The following is an 8,446-nucleotide window of genomic DNA, read 5'->3' on the forward strand; positions in this document are numbered from 1 at the left end:
GCGTCAAGCGTGGACATTTTCTAAAGGATGAAGCGGCTCAGGTTGGGGTCTAGATTCTGCACAACAAATGAATAAAAGATTTAATTCCTAATAAAAAACACGACGGAAATCAGATCTACTTTGTGATAAATAGTGGAAGTTTGACTCTGATCTTCATGTCAAGTGATTTTATTTCAAAGGTATGCTTTCAAAATAAAATAAAAAACAGTAAATATCTGAAAGGGATTGAGAAGAAGTAAAAGTCATATAAATTCTCAGCCCAATGACCCACTATGATGACCAGTTCGGAAACAGGAAACATTAAATGAAACCAGTCAAAATTAAAATAGTTATTCATAATTTCAGAATAAACATCCCTTTTTTTAATTGAGTGTGATTTCAGTGACGGATGTTCTGTTCTTGCTGTTTCTGGTGGCTGCAGTTTGATCTCCTGTCCCACAGGTGGCGCTGTTCCCCACCTACCCAACAGCAGCCTTCAGCCCTGCTCAGGAAGTTTGGACTTTAGTGACGAATATATTTAGAGGAGGACCACAGGGGATTTCTGGAGTGTTTGGAGGAGACGGAGGAGACTTTTCTGAAGGACAGAAACCTTTAGGAGGCAGAAAAAAAGCTATGAAGCCTCATCTGTTGCTGCTTTCTTCAGGATTCAAGCTATTTTGAATTTGCACTGCAAAAAAATATAAAATATGTACTGAGTTTTGTCTAGTTTAAACGTCTTTTACACTTCATAGAAGAAAAAATTACTTACTAGTGACTTTTTAGTGAGATGTAAGGCTTGTTTGAAGCCAATTATTGCTTCCGGGGTCGCCACAGTGAATCAGCTTTCATTGGTTCACACAGCTGGTTTGGCAGAGTTTGATGTAACCCTGTACTTTATCTGAGCTGGGGACCAGCACAGGTCATAGCTCGACTGGATCAGGTTTGTGCACGGTTGGAAGAATTCCTGACCAATCAGCATCAACCTTGATGCCATGTCTGGGATGGGCTGGCTTTTGTGGCACATTTGTAACGCGGTGTTCTGATCTGTTTCGAGCGCAGATGAGAGAATTTCTCTGGAGTAAAAAGTTGTTTTGACTACACATAGGATGTGGAGGTGGTGGAGGAGTACAAATACCTGGGAGTGACTATCAACAGCAGACTGTACAAGAAGGCCTGCAGCAGACTTCCTAAGGAAGCTGAGGTCCTTCAACATGAGCAGCTAGATGCTGGAGATCTTCTAGCAGTCTGTGGTGTCCAGCACCTTGTTCTCCTCTGTGGTCTGCTGGGGAAGCAGCATTGCAGTCAGTGACACCAACAGACCGAACAAGCTGATCAGGAAGGCAGGTTCTGTCATTGGCTGCAAACTAGAATCATTTGAAGCAGTGATAGAGAGGAGGTCACTGAACAAGATCTTATCCATCGTGGACAACCCAGACCGTCCTCTCCATCCTATTGTGGACAAACAGCGGAGCTCCTTCTCTAGGAGGCTCAGACATCTCCACTCCAAACCTGCCCGGTACCAGAAATCCTTCCTACCCAATACAATTCAACCTATACAATAACTCACAGTGTGTCAAATCAAATCAAATCAAAACTTTTTTTATAAAGCACTTTTCATATAAAAGTATCAGGTCACAACTGAGGAAGCACCGGGAATAAAAGTAAAAATGAGAATGAAAAAGTAAACATATTGATAAAAACAAAAAAACACTGAAATAAGGTAAATTAAAATAACGTGTTAAAAATCTAGTTCAAGTTCATAAAACAAGATAAAATGGATAAATGAATAAATACATGCAAACAAATAAACAACCAACTAAATAAACAAAAAGTGATAAAACAAATTAGCTAAAAGGTTAAACAGATGGGTCTTGAGTCTTTTCTTAGAAGCATTAATGCTCTCTGCGGCTCTCAGGTCCTCTGGCAGACTGTTCCATAAACTGATGACTTTTGCACATTGTTACTTGTTTGTAAATAGTCTTTAAATTCTACCAGCTTAATTGTTTACATTTATGCTACATTTTTGTTTGTTTTTTTATATAATTCTATTTGCTCTTTTGTTTACTTGCTATGGTAACGCACAATAATCCCACGTGTGGGATCAATAAAGTAATTCTGATTCTGATTGTGAATTCTTTCTATTTTGAGTGCAAAATATATTTTTGAGCACACAAAATGTTAAACATTTTTGGCTAAAAACAGTTGAGTGTTGCACTTGAAATAATGACACAAAAATCCCTCCATACTATGAAACTAAAGAACCTGTGTGATTAATATGACGAAAATATACTTAAGAGAAAACCTGTAAGGATGAAAATAAATTGGGAAGTCAATCAAATCAAATGTACTTAATATTAAAAGTGTTATATAAATAACGATTGATTTTATTATTTTATTGTCATCTTTCTTGGACTCACAGACTGTGAATTACATCTGCACACGAACAGGGCTCAAATAACAGCAACACAAGTACACACAAAGCATACAAGGGGTAAGAAGTGCTGTGGAGGAGTTACACTGCTCTGTTACTCAATATATCATAGAGGAACATGTATACTAAATTTATTTTTATTTTTGAGGGGGAAAAAGATGATAAGAAAGAAAATCTAAAATGACTCTGAAACTGGTCTGTACTCCAGTAGATTGCGGACGTGCGCCTGAAGGTTGTTCCAATCAAACCAACAAAGCAACAGCAGTCCTTTTAAAGGTTGGTCAGCACAAACTCCTCAATTTTCCTCACAAGCTGCGGGGCTTCAAAAGATCAGATGTCCTCCCCAAAGCGATGCCAGGACAGGGAGAATGCCGCCTCCCCCATGAAGAAGGCCAGTGGGAGGCACGTGGCGGCTCTGATTCTGGCGCGAAAAGGCAGCAGCAAGGGGATCCCGCTGAAGAACATCAAGAAGCTCGCCGGCGTCCCGCTCATTGGCTGGGTGCTGCGGGCTGCGCATGACTCCGGCTTGTTTGACAGGTACAGAACACGACAAAAAACTGTCCTTTTTTTTTTATGAACAAAGGCCTGAAAATATCTGAATATCATTTCACTCATAAAAAATTATTTGAAGACAAAATCCATCCATCTGTTTCCTCAAAAACAGTCAATCACCCTTTCATGTAAAATGTGGTCTTCAGTTCCATCAAGAAGTCCTTTTCTATTCCATCAAGGCCAGTGCTGAGAGCAGAGTCTGTACTGTTTCTGGATAGGTTTTAATTCGCTTAAGAGCCAAAAATGTCTGTTTGAGACATGAAGTTGAGGCAGTCATATACCGAATGTCGAGAAATGTTTTCTGTATTCCTGAAACTTCTGTTCAGTCAGAAGGTCTGAATACTGTGATGTTGCCTAAGGCTGCTAGAAAGCCCTGCTGACACCACCTCAAAATCTGATTGGTTGAAGAAGAAATCAATGACCGATGGGGACAAGTGTGACATGGTATTTCATAAATGACATTGCATTTCCTATATTGCTCAATCTTGTCTCTTGGATAAACTAGTACAGGGGTGGTTGCTGACACCACCTCAAAATCTGATTGGTTGAAAGTTATCAATGACTGACATTGATTTTGCTTTAGGAGACCTGCACAACTCTTGCGTAATGCCCTGGGGACATGAAAATAAAAGTGCATAGGAAACCAACTCACACAGAACAATACTTATCATGGACATCAGAACCCACTACCACTCGCAAAATATGTGTAGTAAGAACTTTATTTGACCCTACAGAACTGGTAACGGACGGGGAGGACAAAACGGAAGAGAAGAAATGCATACAAAATGCACTAACCAGGTGTCAGTATCCTCAATGGGTCTTAAAAAAAGGACAAAAACAGGTGGAGCAGAGGAAATACAAGGAAACTGAGAAGAAGAAACAAAGAAGACAGAGAACAAATGAATGGTTAATTTGCCATACATCAGAGGAGTAACAGAACGCATCCAAAGGGCCATGAAAAAACATCACATCAGCACCCAGTTAAACTGTATAAAAAACTCAGGTAACTACTAGTTCAGAAGTGGCGAACAACTTTGACACCAAGAACTGAAATTTTTAACTGTGAGAGTCAAAGAGCCACACCACACACTGACCTGCCAAGGCATACACACACTAACACGCAATTAAAGCTGTATTATTTTCTATAAAACACTCTCCCTCACTCTCCCTACAACACAACAGCAAGTATTGCACTTGTGTTTCAAGGAAAGTGTCCACACTCAGTGCACAGTTCAAATGCAGCTTAGCTAGATTTACACAGCGACTACCCTGGAGGTCAGATAACCCCTCCACACACACACAGGCACCTCTCTCTGATTTCATACACACACACACACACACACACTATCTCTCTATCTCACTCTTTTCTCTACCTCTCTCTGACACACACAACTACTCAGTGACGTGCGGTACGGTTAATGGCTGGTGAGGCACTGACTCCTCTGAAGTCCGATTCACGATGACAAGAAACACATTAAATACATTACATTTCAGGTGTGTGTGGCATAAATTAAAATTTGACCTTCAGTAAAAATGTTTTACTTTTAAACTAATGATTGACTTTTGCATGAAAAACTGATAATTGATGGAATATTAAAAAATTCACACAAGCATGCTCAGTCAGGTGTGTTTTCCAAACTACGTTTAGAATTTCTCACCTTGCTGCAGTGATGGATGATGGTCTCAGTGGGATTTCTCTTGTTTCTAGTGATCCTCTGCTAATCAGGTTTATATTCAGTCGTAGCCTCTCCAATCAGTTCCTTTACGTGAGTGTCGGTCAGAACGGACCGATGCTTTGATTTCACGTGTTTTAAGGGAATGAACCAGGCCTCACAGACGCATATTGATGAGAACGTCAACAGCAGCTTGAGCATCGGGCATTTTTCTGTTGGCACAGTCCTCCAAAACGTAACAGGGCCTTCTTTCAAAGAGATTTCAGCTCAATCATCTCCGGTTCGCTCGCTGCCTCATTAGTGACAAGCGGGGATCTCAGGCAGTCAGTCTCTGCATTAAAGGATCCATGAGAAAAGTGATCTGCGTTCGTTTCTGCTGCAGGTCCTTAAACCCCAAAGAAAAGTTTCCGTCCAGCAAGCAGCGTCACATTCTGCGCTTTATATATTTGGATTGCAGCTTTCTGCTGTGAGCTCCACAAAGAAAGGAAGTAAGATGATTACTGTTTTGAATGTGCACTTTGAAAAGCTTCAACTTGTTAATAAAGGAGACAATTTGTGTCAGATAAGGAAGTGACTAGCCATTCCATTCAGTAAAAAAGGAAGAATCTTCCCATTCTTCCAGATACGTCCTGTGTTCATCTTTATACTTCGCCGTTTTGACCATCAGGGTAACAGTCTGCACGCACATGAAATGTTTATTAATTTTTTCCGGCATTGGGCGTAACCCGCGCAAATGATTGGGGGTCACGTATGTGTCGGGAACAGCATCAAACACACACACTGCCAAATTATTTTTATCATTGTTTATTATTTATTTTTAATACCCTGTGATGGATTTAAGTGTGGTTTAAGAGGGAAATAACTATGAAATGAAGCACAGTATAGACAACATAGTAATGACCCAACTGGTACGTCACTGTAGCGGGGAGACAAGAGCCGAGCTGCTAATTGATTGGCTGCATTGGAGAACTGTCCACGCCCCATACACAGCTCGACAACAGTCTCAGAGAGGGAGAAGTACACAGAGTAGCAGATAGCACATTCTCCTCTCCAGCACCAAAACACATGTAATTGCGCACACCCCAAACAGCCAAACAGCATGGACTTGAGTTCTGCTCACAGCCCCCTCACTCTTGGTGAGGAACTTTACAATTCTTTACAATTACAGTTAAGTAGGCTTTGCTCAGTTTGACGTTCTCATAGCCGGATGTCTGATCGGAGGGCTGCGGAAACGAGATCCTCAAAATGGTTTGCTTTAGGTTGAGAACATAAATGATCCTTAATACTTTCATTTAATGACTGGTAGAATATCCCTTTGAGTGTGGTGTCGGGCCAGTCTGCCTCAACCGCCAGAATCCAAAAATCTATTACGTGGTCATTTATCGAATGGTTGCGTTGCTTGAGGCTAAGCAACCGTCCGATGGCTTCTTCCTGCTTGCGTGGCTGGTCAAACACCAGACAAAACTCCCCAATGAATCGGTCGAACGGTAAATGAGAAATAGGTTGACCGGCCAGAAAGGCTTGAGCTCACTGAAGCTCTTTATTCCGAAGAGTGTTAACGATTAGAGTGATTTTGCCGTGCTCGGTTTGGTAGTACTTGGGTGCTTGTTGAAAGAGGAGTTGACATTGTAGTAAAAATCCTCCGCAGGCTTCGAAATCTCAGATCTACCACACCAGACAAGACCCAAGGTGTAGGCTGTGCAAAGAGGCGCCTGAAACAATCCAGCACATAACTGCAGGGTGTAAAATGCTGGCAGGGAAAGCATACATGGAGCGCCACAATCAAGTGGCTGGAATAATATACAGGAACATGTGTACAGAATATGGACTGGAAACCCCAAGGTCAAAATGGGAATCACCTCCGAAGGTGGTAGAGAATGAGAGGGCAAAGATCCTGTGGGACTTCCAGATCCAGACTGATAGGATGGTAATGGCGAACCAACCAGACATTGTAGTGGTGGATAAAAAACAGAGGAAAGCCGTTGTGGTGGATGTGGCAGTGCCAAGCGATGGGAACATCAGGAAGAAGGAACATGAGAAACTGGAGAAATACCAGGGACTCAGAGAAGAACTGGAGAAAGCATGGAAAGTGAAGGTGACAGTGGTGCCTGTGGTAATTGGAGCACTGGGGGCAGTAACCACCAAGCTGGAGGAGTGGCTACAACAGATACCTGGAAAGACCTCAGACCTCTCAGTCCAGAAAAGCGCAGTGCTAGGAAAAACCAAGATACTGCCCAGGACCCTCAAGTTCCCAGGCCTCTGGTAGAGGACCCGAGCTTGGAGGAGAAACCACCCGCCCGCGGAGGGTGAGAGGGGCGTTTGTTTTATATATATATATATACCGTAATTTCCAGACTAGAGAACGCAGCTGATTATAAGCCGCACCCATTAAGTTTTCTAAAGGATAAAACATTTTATACATACATAAGCCGCACCTGTCTATAAGCCGCATGTGTCCACATTGAAACGTGTTGTAGATTGAGGATGTGTATGTACCGTAACAGCGACACCGTAACTCCTGCTGCTTCATCACCGCTTCGTCACAGCGGTGATCACACATCCCTCACCGTCACAGCTCTGTTCCAAACAGTGCCGGCAGTAACACAGCAGCAATATGGTAGTAACAGCACTAACAGGGCTGGTTAAAAAAAACATCCCGGTAAAAGTCACTGAGAGCAGCAGTAACTTATAGATGGGCGCGCCTCCTGTGCACTGAAACCATGGAAGTCTTCCTCCTCAGTGTTGGATTCGAACAGCATCAGTTTTCTTCGCCACACTCTCTGTGTCTCCTTCTTGTCACTTTCAGTGTCACTCTCATCCTGAGGGAAATTCACTCCTGAGTTTGCGCTCTCCTCTCTGTCACACAGCAAACCGGCTTTTCTAATCCCATTGGTGATGGTGGATTATTTCACACTGCTTTTAACTTGAAGGCTTCGTCATCTGCATTTCTTCCTGCATTTTTCATGATGAGGGTCTGTTCGTGCTATCCCTTCACAAAGCGGGAATTTACATTAAACTTGCATCTTCCTCGACACATTAACCATATTCCCCTTGTCTCACTCTTCCCCTTTCTGCTCGAGCGCCCCTAGCGGCCGTTAGAAAAAATGCATTAAAAAAGCAAAAAATGCACACATTAGCCGAATCATTGAATAAGACGCAGGGTTGAAAGCGTGTGACAAAAGTAGCAGATTATAATCCGAAAATTACGGTGTATATATAAATGTTTTTCTTGTTTCTGTTTTTTTTATTAGTTTTGTACATTTTGTTTTTCACTAAATTGATATTGTTGTATCAATGTAACCGACAGCAGGAGGGGGTGGGGGACTGGGTTCTGAATTTGTTTCTATTATGCTTAAAATTGAAAGCTCAATAAATATAGAGAACACTAAGAGTTAGATTGAATTTATGGATAAATAGATGTAGAAGGAGCCTAGACTTGAACTTTTGGAAGCTCTGTTTTCTATTTAACTTGTTTTTTCTGTGTTATGTTTTGAACTTTTGAGCATTTTTTATTTATTTATTTAAAAAATGAGCTGTTATAATCTGTTGTAAACCAAACTCAAGCTGAAATCATCAAATGTTCAGTAAACAGAAACTGTTCAAGGCCTGGGAGTTTGAACTCAAGGTGTGGATCTATGTGCTTTTGTAATATCTGCTGTTTGCTCAGGTGAAAATGCTCCAGGGTTGCCGGTGTGCCGGTTTTCTTCAGGAAGATTAGCTGCAGTTAGTGATGCACAATAATGACTTTTTACCACCGATACCTGATTTTTTTTTTTAATAATTAAGAAAAAAAATTAATTAAAGGATTAAA

This window comes from Oryzias latipes, chromosome 18 (assembly GCF_053564925.1).
Source record: "Oryzias latipes strain Hd-rR chromosome 18, Olatipes_Hd-rR_3.1".
Lineage (NCBI taxonomy): Eukaryota > Metazoa > Chordata > Actinopteri > Beloniformes > Adrianichthyidae > Oryzias > Oryzias latipes.